The 17,917-nt window shown below is 39.9% G+C and overlaps 1 protein-coding gene and 1 non-coding gene across 7 annotated transcripts in view; both read right to left on the reverse strand.

Moving 5' to 3' along the window:
• APP (amyloid beta precursor protein) overlaps window positions 1-17,917 on the reverse strand; it is a 256,673-nt gene that overhangs the window by 39,985 nt on the left and 198,771 nt on the right. The window lies entirely within an intron of this gene.
• On the reverse strand, window positions 9,852-9,954 carry LOC123784462 (U6 spliceosomal RNA). The gene has a single exon (XR_006777455.1). It is a non-coding gene; the product is annotated as a U6 spliceosomal RNA (small nuclear RNA).

Here is a 17,917-nt window from a genome sequence, read left to right on the forward strand (position 1 = left end):
CCAGGGATCATGACCTGAGCCGAAGGCTGACGCTTAACTGACTGAGCCACCCAGGTGCCCCCAGTATTTTTATGCTAGACTGGAGCTGTGTCTATCAGAAGAGCAAATATGGGGGAAAGACACGTTCTCCTCAGACATGTTTGCAGTATTCCAACATATGGGGGAGATGTCCCACAGTCACTTGAAATATGAGCTTCAAGAGCGCGTGTCCCTGCTGAAACAGCCCAAAGGGAAGCATTGAGGGGAAAATGGGAGTTTTCCAGATTCTAGCAGAATTTTGCAGGTGCTTTGGGGAAAAAGCCCATACTAGATTCCCCCAAAGGCATTTATCATATATTGAATTCTGTTGTATGATACAGTGCCGCCCACAATGAAATGCCACCTCCCAGCTAAAAACCCTTTACAGTGTCAAACCGCAGTGCTTGACAATACCATCAGGTAGGTAGCTATTGTTACAAGGAGCAACCTATTTCTTATCCGAATAGAGGGTTATGGGTCTTTTTTCCCCCTTACATCACCTCCGTATCAACATCCTTGAGATGTTAAAAAAAAAAAAAAATCAAACTTATTTTTTTTTTCTGCAAAGAACAAAGAGAAAATTGTGTAGGAGACGGAACATAAAGTAGATCCAACCTTTTTGCTAATTTAACTTTGGATGTGCTCTCCTTTTAGACAATGATGAAGTGAGATGAGAGTGGTGTCACTGAGGCCAGCTCTGCTTTCAAGTTACCCAGTGAGCCGTGAATCCTGGTGCCAGAAGGTATATTCTATTGAGCATGTTGGAAAATAACCCAGATGGCCACTTTCCCACCAAGAATGGATAACCCTTCTCACTGCCTGAGACAAGTGCCCTCCACGATGCACAGCTCACAGCCTCACATGGGAAACCTTGCCCATTATTTCCTTCTTAAATGGTTTCTCATCTCCACACTTCCTAGACCCAGCACTAGACCTCAGCCAAGGCCTGAATGCTTTTCCTGTTGCAAATTTACATGAAATTCCAGTAATTTCCTTTCTTCAAAAAAATGGCTTAAAAATACTATTTTCACGGCATCTGGGTAGCTCAGTTGGGTAAACAACTGATTTCGACTCAGGTCATGATCTCAGGGTTCTGAGACTGCACCCCACGTCAGGCTCCGTGCTGGGTGGGGAGCCTGTTTAAGATTCTCCCTCTCCCTCTGTCCCTCTCCCCCAACCTCTCCCTCTCAGCATAAAAATGTTATTTTCATCTCAGCATAGTTAAACCTTTCCTGCCCCCTCCACGGTGCTCTGAGAAAGTCTCAACTCAGAAGAAAAAAGAACAAAAACAAAAAAACAGACTTCACCTCAAATTATGACACATTTTATGAAAAGTTATCAGTTTGGTCTGAGATTTCTATTCTTTATGTAATCAGATTTAAAAATGTAACTACCTTTGTCTGAATACGTAATATTAAAAACATGGTCATCTTCAAAAATATGTAATTCATTCACTTTAAAATTTAGAGCCCTCTATATTAATTCCCATAGTGCTCCAACAGCTTTTCCTTTTTTTTTAGTGTGACGTAAGCAATTTTTATTTGAATATATTTTAAGCTTCAACAACAAATTAAAAAATGATTCACATTATGGTGCATTTATACATGTCTTTTCATCTTCCAAGTGCAGTAAACATTAATTAACCCTGGCTAATTAAAACAACCATGGTTTACAAATTTACCCATTAATCAGCCTCAAGCAAATGCAAAGCATTTAAAGCCTTTCATAATTTGAACCAATTAAATATGGATATTATTATTTTTTTTAAATGAAGAGGTCATAAATTCAAGACACGCAGCCCTTTGACTTAAATTTGATAGTGTTTTAGAAAGAAACGTGGACAGTTTTTTGGATTCATAAAAATCAAGGGAAAGAAAAAATAAAACTGCTTGGTATGGGCTGAATGATGTTTTCCTAAAAGGCATCTTGACGCCCTCTTCCCCAGTACCTATGAAAGCGACCTGATATGGGAAGACGGTCTTTGCAGATACGCTCAGGTAAAGACGAGGTCAAACTGGAATAAGACAGGCTCTCAGTCCGATATGGAGTAGGCGAGACCTACTGGAGTTCAGGTGAGCTCCTGGTCATTTCAGAGAAGACACACAGAGACAGAGACAAAGGGGAGAACACTATGTGAAGGTGAAGGCAGAGACTGGAGGAGTATCTATGAGCCAAAAAATGTCCAGGATTGTCAGCGGCACCAGAAGCAAGCAAAAGAGATTCTACCCTAGAGCCTTCAGAGAGCACAGAACCCTGTGGACACCTTGATTTCGACTTGTGGCCTCCAGAACGATGAGACAATACATTCCTGTTGTTTTACCATTCAGCTTGTAGTAGTTAGCTATGGCAGCCTTAGGAATGAATATTAACCATATGCAAATATGATAACCATTTCTGGCTATAATAATCACATTGGAATAGAATGTGGTTTCTTCCTGAGCCCAGGCTGGGATAGGTAGACTGGGGAGAAGAAGAAAGAGCTCCATCATTTAGTAGTCTAATCTAATTAGTGCAGAGATGTTTCCCCCTGAAAGCAGCATGTGTTTCAGTGGTGACCTAGCGGCTCCTTTCTTTCAGCAACTCTCTTTTTGCATCTACAGAGGATACCAACCACTTCCCTTTCTTGACCATCCATGGCTGCATGCCTTACCCAGATAAGGCCGAAGGAATTTTGGATACCAGTGTCAACTCCTAAGCTCAGCGAGGAAGTAGAAGGGCTTCAGTTTCTAACACCCTGTAAACACAAAGGTTATGCCATATCTTCTCTAAGAAGCCAGAAGCTGAGCTGTCCTGGCAGCGTAACATGTGGCAAATGCCTGGCAGGTTTCAGGTTTTACTAACTCTAGGCTGACGAAAACGCCACCATCTCCAAGGCCAGAACAGAGTCTGCCACCATACCGACGTTCGGCAACTCAATCGAGAGAAGCTGGGACAGCTGGAGTCCATGTCTAGTGCTGGGCTTACCAGTTTCAAATTTAAAATTCACATTTGACCAGGCGATCCTGAAAAAAGATTCTGTAGCCTAGAAGCTTTTCTTTAATCTTGTATGATATATAGATGAGTGGGATAGAATATTTTATAACGTAGTGTGTTTAATAGCAACTTCTAGGTTCTCTATGACTCTTTGGGTCAAGATAGGAGGAAAATATGGCTTCCAATACCCAGTATGGACTCTATCATGCTACATACTTTGTTATACTATCTGGTCTGTCCTTCCACTTTCACATGGGGAATGCTTGGCTTGAGTCACTCAGAGGCCAACTTAAGAGTGTATGGATGAATTAGTGAAAAACAAATGTTAAAACCCCACCAAATCTTTCCATGTGAAGTGCATGCTTTTTCCATCTCAAAGAGGTCTTGTATTTGAAGTTCATAAAGGCAGAGTGGAGGCTGCCAAAGAAAACCGGGTGCCAATGATTTAGGGTACAGAAGCAGGAAAAATATCTTCCATGGTCTCCCCTGAGTTTCTTAAGACAAGACACCCCTGTGTACCAAGAAGAGGAGGACTGAGGAATGCTGAAGGGGGAGGGATATATTGGCTTTATCCAAAAGCACAGTTCAATTAAATGTTACAGACTGACCCATGCTTTTCCCCCTCAAATCATACGTTGAAGCTTTAACCCCCAATGTGACTGTATCTAAGACTGGGCCTTTAAGAAGGTAATTAAGGTTAAATGAGATCATAAGGGTGGGGCCCTGTTCTAATAGGACTGGTGTCCTTTAGAAGAGGCAGAGACGCCAGAGATCTCTCTCACTCTGTGGGAGAAAAGGCCATGTAGGGACAGAGGAAGAAGGCAGCCGTCCGCAAGCCAAGGAGAGAGACTTCAGGAGACCCTAAACTAGTCAAGACCTGATCTTGGATTTCCAGTTTCCAGAACTGTGAAAAAACCCCATTTCTGCTGTTTAAGCCACCTGGTCTGTGGAGCTTTTTTATGGAGGCCTGAACTCACTACGATACTCACCTCATCACAGCCAGATAAAAGAAAAAGCAAAGGTCAAAACAGCTTTCTCTAAGGCATTTTTGTTTCTTTCCTTTTCTTTTTGTGTTTTTTTTAAGGAAGATGATAGCCAAAGATGAGAGAAGTGGTATAAATTACCAAGGAGTCCCCAGGGGACTTTCTTGTACTATACCTTTCATAGAGATGACAAGGAAGTGATTTATTTCAGAGATGACTCAGTTCAGGGTTTGAAAGTACACTTGACCTTTGGGGCTTTTCAATTTTCTTTATTTTTTATGGCCATTTACCAAGAAAGTTCTCAAATGCTCCGCTCCGCTACCTTTCTTCACTGCAGGTGGACAGAAAGGGCCAAATGACAATTTCCCTATGTGTCTGGGATATTTCCAGGTGTGTGGTCTCTTCTCTTTGGGGGAAATGAAGAGATGGTATGTGATTTCTACACCCAGTCACCACATAAAATACTTTAAGAAGCAAAGGAATATAATTCACTTTCCTGTGTAACCTGCAAAATGTGTACGCCACCGCTTAACAGAGTGAGTCGCCTCTCAGGTTTGGCACCTGGAGGTGGTTCTCAGCACGCCTTTTCTTGGTAATTTTTTTTGTCAGTTCCCTGAGAAAGACACACTAAGCTCTCTGACAATCTGAGCTAACATTAAGCTCTCTGACAATACTCCAAGATTAAGCTTTTACTGTTTGTCATCTCCAATGCTGACAACTCCAAGCGTATTTTGTCAATTTTCCCTTTCACTCCTTATTAAAATAATATCACTTTGAATTTGAAGAGAGCCTAAATGGATAATTTCTTTAAGTAAAATGTCACTATCAATACTAGCAAATGAATTTACAGAGGGAAGAAAAGGTTCTGGTAGAGAGTAGATTCACAATTTCTGGCAGGAGCATAAAAAGAAGTAAAGGGGGGGAAACGTTATGAAGGATGACATTTTCTGACTGAAGCCTGCTCTATGCTTGTATTATTTATTCCTTTTAGATATAGGTAATCAACATTAACAAGCAGTTTACGCCAATCCTTTTTCATAGCTAATAAGAAGTCTTAGCGTGGATAAGTAAAACCACCAGCCCTGTCACACCTAAATAAATTCTCAATGCCTCTGAACTCCGAGGTTAGTAATGCCTCACTTTCACATTTTTACAGTCACGGCATTAGAAATCCATGTGGCCTATTGCCCAGGATATATTTATCTTCAGCAACAACAACAACAACGGCTGTTCTTCCATGGTCAAGACCAACACAAACTGTAATCTAAGGCTGTAAGAATCCTTACATTTTTGCTATTTCACGTAAGCAAGACTTCTGAATATTTAAGAATCACCTGGGGGAAGTAAGCAAAAGCAGCTTTCTGTAGGTCAGAGGTGGGGCCCAGGAATGTGTATTTTTCACAAGAATTCCTGTATTATTGAGCTTTGATTGGCCCCAAGAACACATTAAGAACCTATGACTTTCAGAATAACAGTTTCCAGGAAGAGTGTGTTGGATGAACTCTCAGATGCCCTTCAAAGGCTTACAGCAACCAGACTGAGGACATCAGAAAATGCCAGAGAGTCTTTTCTGTTTATTGGCTGGTGGCACCGAGCTGCAGGTATCATGTAAAACAGAAGCTCAAGCTATGAGCCACGGGTCAACCAGCTCGTCGCACTAGCCTGCTCGGCTAGCGGGCTGTTCCCATGCCAGCAAGCTCCAGCCCAGACGGACAAGGCCTCAGAAAACCAGCACACTCACACCCAATCTCCCACAGAGGGCTCCCAATTCTGTTCTAACGGGACTATTTTTTTAAAAAGCATATCTGTTCACACCCAAGTACATGAAGACCTGCTTTGATTTCCGAAGGGCTCTGGCAAGACACATTGAACCCCTTGGGCCTTGGCTGTTTTTACAGAACATTCACAGATGCTAATATTGATCAAGCCACTAAATCACCCCAAATCCTTAGTCTGAAAATTGAGAGGCTTGATTCCACTTTTCCGTTCCTTTGAAGAGGGACAGACAGCAGTGCGGATGCAGGTCCACACCATCAAAGAGATCGAGAAAGCAAGGTCTCTCTCATATCGTCATACAACATCTGCGTTCCATATGGACTCCATGATAATCAACAGAGAGGCTGTTCAGGAGCCCCCACGCCTGTTTTTGATAACTGCGTGTTAGTATATTCACGGACAGTCTTGCCTTCGTTTCTCTTATATCTAAAGGAAATTTAGGTATTTCTTAAAACAGCTTCCTTTTTCTCTTTCCCTCATGATGGCTGGCACTGCCAACAGGAGTTTGGAAACGATTCAGTTTGATTCTTAGCAGAAAACTGAGGGGCTGTTCCTGCCACTGTTACTATCCTCAAAACAAATTTTGGTTGGTTTGCTCCAAGTGTTTGTTCTCAGTATTAAAAAAAAGCTAAGAACTTATTTTGACTGACATCAACTACCCCAATAAATAGGAAGAGAGGATAGCAATAGTGTATGAGAAAGTATTTCCTTCCTTTTTACCAGAATGAGAGAGAAACTAAGAGCTCCAGGGTGACCACAGAATTTATATAAAATCCTGGGAGAAGAAAACAGAGATGAACTAACATGTTCACTGATTATTTAGACTGGTGGCTTCGACCATTTCCACCTAAGTTTCTTGGAATGTTACAATTCCAGCCAACATCACATACTGCAATTTCCTTATAACTTTAGGGACCCTGAACCCCCAAATGGGAGAAATACAATGAGTTGGCTGATAAGGGGATCCTGAGTCTTGTAGGTCATTTGTCCTTTCTTTATAGTTATTTTAAAGGTAGTAATGCTGATCAAAAAAATATCAACAGGAGCGCCTGGGTGGCTCAGCTGGTTGGGTGTTCGACTCTTGGTTTTGGGTCAGTTCATGATCTCAGGGTCGTGAGATCAAGCCCCGCATTGGGCTACATGCTCATCACAGAGTCTGCTCGAGATTCTCTCTCTCCCTCTCTCTCTGCCCCTCCCCCTGCTCATGTTCACTCTCTGAATGAATGAATGAATGAATAAAATCTTAAAAAAAATATATCAACAGTACCGAGGGGTGTCAAAGTTATAAGGAGTAGTGCCTCTCTCCACACATGTACCAATCAGTGTATGTATCTGTAGGCATCTGGTGCTAAATTAGAAAAGATCCCATATTTTATGAGGTAGAGTCAAATAGTTCCATAGGTGATACCCATACATTGAGCTGTAGCTTACGAAAGTGCCTTTTCACTTACTCTTTCATGTCAGTAGTAGGACAAATTTTTTTAAATTAGTAATTTGATGGTTTAAAAAAATTATGTTTTGCTTTGTACTAGTTAAGCATGCACAGCCGTGCCTCACCGATGATCGCTCGGCGATTCTGTGTCTGTTCCTGTGAATTGGAGCTGTTGTATTCTATGAATTAGTCAGGTAGAATAATTCATTTAGGTTTGCACCTAAACACTTTTTGTGGCATCTAGTTTTTATCATGTGGATTTAGAACGGAACTGTGTAGGTAATGGACTGGCTCACTGAGGTGCTCACGGAGGATAGATCGTCACTGTTTATTCACTGCTCACTAAGTGAAATACACTCTCAACCAGTAGTAGTTCTCAAAGTTTAGCATGCATCAGAGTCACCTGGACAGCTTGCTGAAAGACAGATCGCTGATCCCACCCTGGTGTTGCTGGTTCAGGAGGTCAGGGGTGGGACCAGACAATGTGCATTTCTAACAAGTTCGCGGGGGATCCTAATGTGGCTGACCCAAGGATGTTCTAACTGAAGAATTCCTTGAAGACGGGCATTTGTAGTTACTGATATTTAAAAATCTCCTTCAGGAGACACAAATGCATGAGATTTGATTCATACCCTCAAAGAGCTTATACTTAGGATGCGGCTATTAGTTGATATGTACCCATTAAAGCAATAGTAGACACACGTGCTCATGGGGCAGATGCTTTGTGTTAATCAAAGACTTAAAAAGGGAGAGGACATGAGAGCTGGGGTTTTGAAAGAGGAACAGGATCTCAACAGGCCAAGATTGGGCGTGGGTGTGGATGGAACAGGGCCTATAAATGCATCTGGGACTGTAGGTAGAATATCAGCTTTACTGGAACGTCAGGCTCCTGTGGGACAAAAGGAGTTAGTATCTGCTATGGCTGTCCGTCGTTATTTTGGGGGACCAAATGAGTCTTTAAGAAAAGAGAGCCAAAAGTAAATCAGTCATCAAAAGAAGAAAATCAAGTACAGAAGATAAACGTACAAAAAAGACCCATAAAACCTTTCTCCTCTTCTATTCCTTTTTCTAAACACATTTAAGTGGCAACCCATGAACTGTGCTCTGTGCTCGCACGGTCGTGAACATGAGCCCGCCCTGGCTTGGGAGGCAGGCTCATGATGCATACGATCTGAAGGGCTTCAGCTGCTGGCATTCACAGAGCTAAAACCTTTCTGTCGGAGCCCTCACAAACGATTAAGCCCTGGCTAAGGATTATTACCTTGTGCTTTCAGAGAAATCTGGGCTCGTCCTGCACAGAAGAAATCTAACGGCAATTATATACGAGAAGGCATGGCAGCTGTCATTTTTCATATGTTCGTATATGATTTCTAAGCAAACAGAGAGTACAAACGTGACAAAAAAATCCTGCAAAATGAAGAATGCAGCTGATTTTTATGTCCTTTATAAACGCCTCAACACTGACTTAAGTATTCGAGGGTGTTGCGTCTTCGAGCTTCAGAAGCATCTTTACTGAGTTGTATCTGCTAAAAGAGGGCCATTTTCAAAGAAAAGTTGTGGAAGAGACGCCTGCGTGGCTCAGTCGCTTAACCGTCTGCCTTCGGCTCTGGTCATGATCCCAGGGTCCTGGGATCCAGCCCCGCATGGGGCTCCCTGCTCAGCTGGGAGCCTGCTTCTCCCTCTCCCCCTGCTGCTCCCCCTGCTTGTGAGCTCTCTATCAAATAAATAAATAAAATCTTTTAAAAATTTTTAAAAAAAGTTGTAGAAGCTGACCAAATAGCTTCCTGAACCCAGTTTTGTTCAGTTTGGCCTCAGCAGGGAGGCTTACTGACCAGACGTATGATGCGGTCCATCCCAGTTACTCTGAGCCTATGAAACGATGTAGTTGAGCCAGCTGAAAACTAAGGTTCCCTTCTCTAATAATCTTCAGTGAGCGATGGTGCCAGTAAGGAATGGCTGTCAGATGTTACTACCTAATAGCAAGAGACACGGCAATCAACATCCCTCAGCTTAACAAGTGCAGCCTCCTTCCTTTCCAACTCGATTTCCCCCAAGTCTCCACAGGCGGATTCTAAGTAGGAAAGACTGCCCCACACCTGCAATATATCTGAGCATAGAATCTGGAATATGGTAGGTGTTTAATAAGTACTCATTAAGATCCAACATCCTGGATTAATGGTTGGATCTCCTTGCTAGTCATGATAGCAAATGATATGCATATGTCCTTTTCTTTTATTGTGGTAAAATATACGTAAACATAAACCTTGGGGCGCCTGGGTAGCGGAGTTGTTAAGCGTCTGCCTTTGGCTCAGGGAGTGATCCTGGAGTTCTGGGATCAAGCCCCACATTGGGCTCCTCCGCTGGGAGCCTGCTTCTTCCTCTCCCACTCCCCTGCTGTGTTCCCTCTCTCGCTGGCTGTCTGTCACATAAATAAATAAAATCTTCAAAAAAAAAAACCCAAAACATAAACCTTACTATTTTAACCATCACCACCACCATCTTTTTCTAGAACTTTTTTTCTATCTTCCCAAACTGAAACTGCACCATTAAACCTGAACTCCCCATTCCCTCCTTCCCTCAGGACCTGACAACTATTCTTCTACTTTCGGTCTCTGAGAATTTATTATTCTAGATGCATCTAGTCATTCTCTAGATATAAGTGAAATAAAAAAAATAGGGGATGCTTCATAAATTTGCATTTCATACTGGCATAGGAGCCATTTAATCTTTTCTGTATTGTTCCAATTTTAGGAGACGTGCTGAAGTGAGCACCACAGATTTACCTCTGAAACCTTCTAGTACTGCTTATAAATTCTTAAGTGGTGACTGAGAATTAAGATGTTTGCTAGCGATATCTCAGTGGCAATGATAATGGTAGTTTCCTTTTTATTTGATAAAATCTGTTTGATAATAGAGAACTATAACAATTTAAAAATTGTTAACTATTAACTATAACAACAAAGTTTCATATGTGAAAATTTTAGAAAACCGCTTACTGGCATGACTCGAAACTTACAAACAGCAAGAAGCCTGTGTTATTTGGTCATAGTCTTTAGGTAAAGAAAACAGTTTTAATGCAATACAGAAAGGTCACATTATGAATGATTAATGCTTTCACATCCAGCTACATACATAATACTTTTCTTACGGTGCATGTCATATCCAAAAGAGCATGTTTGGCAACTTCCCTTTCTATCAAATATACTGACTACCACTTGAAAGTAAACCCATTTTAATTCTTTCAAGTCTTAGTATCAACAAGATGAAGGTAGGCTTTTGGCAGAAGAGTGACTAATTCAAAATTCTGAACAGCAATCTTTCTTTCAATCTCCCCCCACCCCTGCCCCAAACCCAGAATGTGAAATTTGGTTTGCTTCTAGAGTTTCCTAAATAAAAACACTAGGAAATGCTAATAAGTATAATTGTATTATATAAGATATGTTCCCTCCTGCACTCCAGCCCTCCACTGCTCATCCCCAGGAAGTTCCTTCCTAACTTGGCAAGCCTTCAGAAGCAACTTGCTAGAGCCTCAGAGCCACCATGTCACCATTACGGCCTCGGAAAGAGAAGAGATGAAGAGTTTGCCAAGGCCAAGCTGGCTCAGGCTATTGCTTCTGAGAGCCAAGAAACTTGCAGCTGCCCCTTCTTCCTTCTCTAAGATAACAATATCTATGGTCTCTGTGAGTCTTAGGACTGGGTTTACCAAGTTCAATGTGAAAGACGAAGCTGAACACATGATTTTTCTATCTGCTCTCAGGAGAGGGGCAGGCTCATCTAAGTGCCACCCAAACCAAGAGCAAAGACAGGGGCGTGCACAAGACATTACGAGGGGTCACCGTTTACTGTTTCAAAGATACAGGAAGATTTAACTCATGTTTTAATGAGCATACGTAAGTGAATAATTACAAAAAATCAAACACATTAAATAGGCTATTTTATACCCACTGTCTTAGGTTAATACATCTGTGAACAGTAGCTGAAATTAAGTAACGCCCCTGGCCTTGGCCCTTTGACCATCTGTTCCTGACTCGAAGTCCAAAAGACTCTCCCTGAATAGTGTTTTGATTCATAGCCAGTCAACATTCCTTCATACAACTGTCTCATAATTTGAAACAGGTTAGTGGATTGATCTCTTGTTGTTGATCAGGTATGTACCCTACTGCCTACGACTTACTTTCTCAAGAGGCCATCGTATGTATGACAGGAGAACAGTTCACAAAAAGTAATGGGACTCACTAGGGGAATACACTGCAAAATCTGTTTGAGTTTAACAGCAAGAGGCAAATTAACATTCCTTCCATACTCTCACACGCAAACACATTCATCTCATTGCCAGTTAGTCTTTGTGGAAATATATTTCAAAATTAATCTCAATTTCAATGCATCTCTATATTCAGCATGGCAGATCTACTACATTTTCCCCCCTCCTCTTTTAAAATATGAACCTTGAAGGCAGCTGCTTGTGAAAGGCAAAATAACCAGCTCCTCTTCCAGGCTAAAAATCACTAGTTGTTCCCAAGACTCTACCAAAAAAAAAAATAAAATAAAATAAAAATAAAAAAAAATCAGGACACATCTGCTGTAGGGTGCTACGCCAGGAAGTAGTCTAGCAGCCACTGCTGTGGTCAGACTTCACTCCTCAATCATTTTTAGTTACTAAAGATTTCTTTTTGGATTTTGATTCAAATTACAGGGCCATACATAAGAGCTGGTGGGTTAAGAAATAAACTTGAGACCCGTACTGGATCAGGATAGGAATAGGCAGAGCTTGGTGGGGGAGATACCGCGTTAAGCTTCCCCTACTTGGGTGAAGTGTCCACACACACAAGTAAGAGAAACGGCATGAGAACAGACAAAAACTACTGATCTTAGTCATCACGATTTAAGGAAAAGCAAGATTTGGAGTAAAAGGTGACAGTTTGCGAAATCAATTTTCCTTCTACTTCTATAAACAGTGACCCTTCTAAATGGGGTCAAAGTGGAATCATTTCATAGTAGGTATCTGTTCAAGTAGCTAGAGTGTTAAGACTTCATTACAGGAATTACAATAGCAGTACTACCCAAATTCATCTACAGATCTAGGCAATCCCTTTAAAATTCCAGTGATCTTTTTTACAGAGATGGGGGGAGGGAAAGACCCTAAAATTCATATGGAAAGGCAAGGGACCCCAAATATCAAAATAATCTTAAAAAAGAACAAAGGTGGAAGATTCACGTTTCTCAATTTCAAAACTTACTACATAGTTACTAATCAAAACAATGTCATACTGTAATAAGATAGACATATAGATCCAAGGAATGCAACTGAGTCAAGAAATAAAACCACGTATCTTGGGTCAACTTATTTTTGCCAAGACCATTCAAGGCAGAAAGAATGTAGTCTTTTTCAACAAATGGTGCTGGGTCACTGGGTATCCAAATGTAAAAGAATGAAACTGGACCCTTACCTCACACCACTAGTAAAAATTAACTCAAAATGAAAACAAAAATAACTTAAAATGAATCAAAGATTTATTTGCAAGAACTAAATTGTATAAAACTCTTAGAAGGAAGCATAGGTATAAATCTTCTGATCTTGGATGTGACAATGATGCTTAAACATAGTAATGCACAAGCAGTTACAACAAAAAAATCACTGAACTGGACTTCATCAAAGTTTAAAAATTTTGTGTGTTCAAAGGATATCAAGAAAATGAAAAGACAACCCACAGAAAGAGAAAATATTTTCAAATCATATATTTGAGAAGTCGAGTATCCGGACTATGATAAAGAACTCTTACCACTCAATAATAAAAAGAACAAACAACCCAATTAAAAAACATGCAGAAGATCTGGATACTTATTTAGACTGAAAAACTAATCTATAGGGAGACCCTGCAATGGCACGAAATGAACAATGTGGTTGATATTTGAGTCATCTAATGACGGCCAGTGTACACCTGTATCACAACAAACAAGATCAATGTGCCACACTGAATTATACAATTTAACGTCAGAACAGTGGAGGTTATGCTTATTTATTTAAATAAAACCTTTTGACATTCATTCTTCCTAGAAAGTATATATATATTTTTAAAAAAGGCTCCACGCCCAGTGTGGAGCTCAACGTGGGCCTGAACTCACAACCCTGAGATCAAGACCTGAGCTGAGATCGAGAGTCAGATGCTTAACTGACCGAGCCACCCAGGGTCATGGAGAAAGTATATTCTTTTTAATATTGCTATAGGATTGATTTTCCTTTAAAATTATGGGTTAGAAATAAAGAAGAGAAAATATCTACTTGCCAGAAGGGAAAATTATAAAAAATTATTCAGGATAACCACTGCCATTTTCTTGAATAATTTATGTATCAATAATTTACATATGATAAATTATATATATCAACTTCTTTTTTTTTTTTTAAAGATTTTATTTATTTATTCGACAGAGATAGAGACAGCCAGCGAGAGAGGGAACACAAGCAGGGGGAGTGGGAGAGGAAGAAGCAGGCTCATAGCGGAGGAGTCTGATGTGGGGCTCGATCCCATAACACCGGGATCACGCCCTGAGCCGAAGGCAGACGCTTAACCGCTGTGCCACCCAGGCGCCCCTATATATATCAACTTCTAAAGGACTTTATCAAGGATAGCCACAGATCATCTGGGATGATACATACATTGTAGTTTTAGATTCAATAATTAAACTCCTAAGAAAGAAAAAGACAGCTTATATATCACATCCAAAAAAAGTAGAGAGAGCGAGATACACAAAAATCTAGCCACTATGGACAAGTTCAATACTTCAGGGCTGTAACCTCCTAAGATTGTTTGCAGACCAGTTGGGTATGAGGTATGAATTCACTGGTGTTGACAGGTCTATATTTTGCTGGTTAGAGACATACCAACATGGCAATCAAAGCATCAGAAAATTAGGGTGCTATTGTCAAGTATACTTTCCCATTTTGAAGATTAAATTGTTTATATGCAGGTTCACTTGACGATGTATTTTCATTTTCTCATTTATAAAATAAGTGGTTCTATGCAAAAAAATTCTAAATAGCCAAAGCCATCTTGAGAAAGAAGAACAAAGCTGGAGGCCTCATGCTCCCTGATTTCAAACTAGATTATAAAGCTCTATTGGAGCTTGTATTGGCATAAAAATAGACACAGAGATCAATGGAGCAGAACAGAGCCCAGAAATAAACCCACATACATATGGTCAATTAATTTATGACAAAAGAGTCAAAAATATTGAAGGACAGTCTCTTCAACAAATGGTGCTGGGGAAACTGAACAGCCACATGCAAGGGAATGAAACTGGACCCCTATCTTATACCACATATAAAAAAGAATTAAAAATGGATTAAAGACCTGACTGTAAGATCTGAATCCATAAAACTCCTAGAAGAAAACAGAGGTAGTTACTAACTCCTTGACATCAGTTTTGGTCTGATTCTAAAAGCAAAGGTAACAAAAGCAAAAATAACCAAGTGGGATTATATCAAACTCAAAAGCTTCTGCACAGCAAAGGAAATCATCAACAAAATGAAAAGGCAGCCTACTGAATGAGAGAAAAATATCTGTAAATCATTTATCTAGTAAGAGGTTAATATCCAAAAGATATGAAGAACTCCTACAACTCAAAAACAAAAGACAAAAACAAAAAAATACAAAAATCCACAAAAGCAACCTAATTAAAAAATGGGCAGAGGATTTGAACAGACATTTTTCCAAGAAGACACACAAACGGCTTGAAAAGATACTCAACCTCACAAATGACCAGGGGAATGCAAATCAAAACCACAATGAGATTTCACCTCACACTTGTTAGAACTAGTATCAAAAAGACAAGAAATAACAAGTGTTGGTGAAGATGGGGCGAGAAGGGAACCTATGTGCACTGTTGGTAGACATGTAAATTGGTGGAACCAGTACAGAAAACAATACAGAGGTTCTTCAAAAATTAAAAATGAAACTATATGATACAGCAATTTCACTTCTGGGTATTTATCCAAAGAAAATGAGAACACCCCCATGTTCACTGTAGCATGACTTACAATGACCACGACAGGTAAACAACCCAAGTGCTATAGGTGAATGGATACAGAAGATGTGGTGCACACACGCACACACACACATTTATATTCATCTACATACAAGGGAATATTATTTAGCTACAAAAAAGAATGAAATCTTGCCATTTGTGATAATGTGGATGGACATTGAGGGCATTATGTTAAATAAGTCAATCAGAGACAGACAAATACCATATGGTCTCACTTACAGGTGGAATCTAATAAAAACCATACTCATGGACACGGAGAACAGACTGGTGTTTGCCAGGAGCAGGGGTTGGGAGGTGGGCAAAATGGATAAAGGGGGGACAAAAGGTACAAACTTTCAGCTAGAAAATAAGTCATGGCGACATAATGTACAGCATGCTGACTATAATTAATATGACTGTATGGCATATTTAAAAGCTTCTAAGAGATCTTAAAAGTTCTCAGGACAAGAAAAAAACCCTTTTTTTGTAACTCTCTATGGGGACAGTTGTTGACTAGACTTATTATGGTGATCATTTTGCAACATATATAGCTATCGAATCATTATGTTGTAGACCTGAAACCAGTATCCTATTTTATGTCAATTACACCTCAGTTTAAACATAAATAAATGAAACAAATGGGTCTATTCTGGAAGAGCAACTGTCTTGCTAAGAGGGGGGCAAAGATAATACATTTAAGAGGTAGGCAAACAAACATTGGTCATACTTGTAATTCAGGTGACCACACTGGGGAACATATGAAAAGGAGCCCGGAGACTATCATAAAACTAAAGAAGGAACATGTCTTTGGTAATTTATGAGACAAATAAATGTTCTTGTTTCCAAATACTTAAATCAGCTATAAAATAATAAATGTACATGCATTTAAAAGCCATTCCTTCTGAAAAACAAGGAGCATGAGTCCAATAAGTTGATAGCTATCACTCACTCTCTCTTATGATTTATTTTCTCCTAGATGCTCTTCCTTGACTAACAATTATACATAAGGATACTTAAAATTCTCAGTAGAAATGAATGTTCCATTTTGTTCATTTGGCAAATGCTATAAATATTCTATTTTAAACTTAGACTACTTTGGATTCATTAAATCCCCAAATCAGTAGGTTTGTTAGGGGCAGAGAATGGAAACACTGTCTTTGAAACAAGCATGCTGAATTTTCCCCAAAGAGTAGAACATTTTATCAAGAGGCCATAGTAAAATTGTAATAATGAATTATAAGCATTCCTTCATGAGCACGAGTTCCTTGATCTCCTGCCACATATTTCACTCCTACCCCATTCACTGTGGATTTATTCAGGCAGAGATTCTTCTAACATCTGGTTTATAATAATGCGTGTTTTTATTAATTTTGAATGCTAGAAGAAAAAAAGCCCAGGGTATGAAACAATGATGCCTTCCTTCCCCTTTGCTTCCTACTGCCTTTCTCATAAATTGGTCATTATAGCGTTCTGCGAGACAGCCCTCTCTGATAGGTGAGCGCCAATATTTTCAGCCTTGAGGTGGCTACAAAATGAAACACTTTGATAAATAACCTCAGTGCTGATAGAAAGGGTAGAAAAGAATCCCTTTAGCAAAGATTTAAAGAAGATTACAAAGGGCATAAAGCCCCAATCATTTTGAAATAGCAATTTGACAAAGCCAAGGTTGAGCTGAACAGCAGAGATGAAGGGATTCTGCTTCTTCTGGAAGGGTTAAAACAGCATATGGACATTGAAGAGGAAGCATATTTTCATGAAAATACTGATTCTGTCATTTGCTGAATAAAAAGCAAAGTCCTAAACAGCTATGTTAAATGAATAAGGGGACTTTCCCACCTCTATAAACAATGCCTTAAGCCTTTCCTTGCAAGGAAACTTCATAATTTGCATGCAAATGTCTTTTGTTTTTTTAAAAAGGGAAGACATGAAGTAATATATGGCTGTGCCTGGGAACCCGCACATAATAATTCAAGCAGAACTGAAAAATTATTATAAAATAATAAACCAACCCAGCTTTCATATAACTAATAGTGTGGTTTTGATAATTCATACTTATTGGTGAAGCAAATCAAATAAATAGCCTCACACTCTGATTGACAAGAAAATGAAACTAGGCAACATACTTAATAAATCGAGTGTCAAAGTATGTGAACTGGGCAGATAACCAAATAGCAGAGGGTCATGGAAATTATACGGGACAATACTATAAAATGGTATTAGTTACAGTATTAGAACTGCGCTTTATTCTTTTTTGATACCTTTGCCAACTGCACCCATTTTGTTGGCTTGATGAATTACAGCTGCTGCAGCCGGGGAAAGAGATTTGTTTTGTGCAACACTGTTGGGTGCTAAGGAAGGAGTTGAGTATTGAAGGATGCCACTTTTTAAGCAAGAAAGAACAATTTACAGGTCTTGAGACTGGCAAGAAATCATGGCTGAAGGAGAGGAAGGTGTCTTGGAGAAATACTGGCCAAGTGGGAGGTCCCATACTTGAGACTGCAATGTGAATCAATTTCAAGAGGGACACAGTAATTTCTTCTTTATTGACACTGACTAGAGTGTGGGAAATGTGTGGGATATTCTCATCATCTGGGATATGGTACTGGGATTTAGTGGAGAGGCTTTTTTTTTTGCTAGACGTAGGGATTTGGGATTTACTGGAGTCAGCACAGACAGATGGGAATCCTCAGGAAAGCAGAGTGGCGAGCAAGGC

This window comes from Ursus americanus, chromosome 4 (assembly GCF_024610735.1).
Source record: "Ursus americanus isolate L20-20 chromosome 4, mUrsAme1.1.p, whole genome shotgun sequence".
NCBI classification, from domain to species: Eukaryota; Metazoa; Chordata; class Mammalia; order Carnivora; family Ursidae; genus Ursus; species Ursus americanus.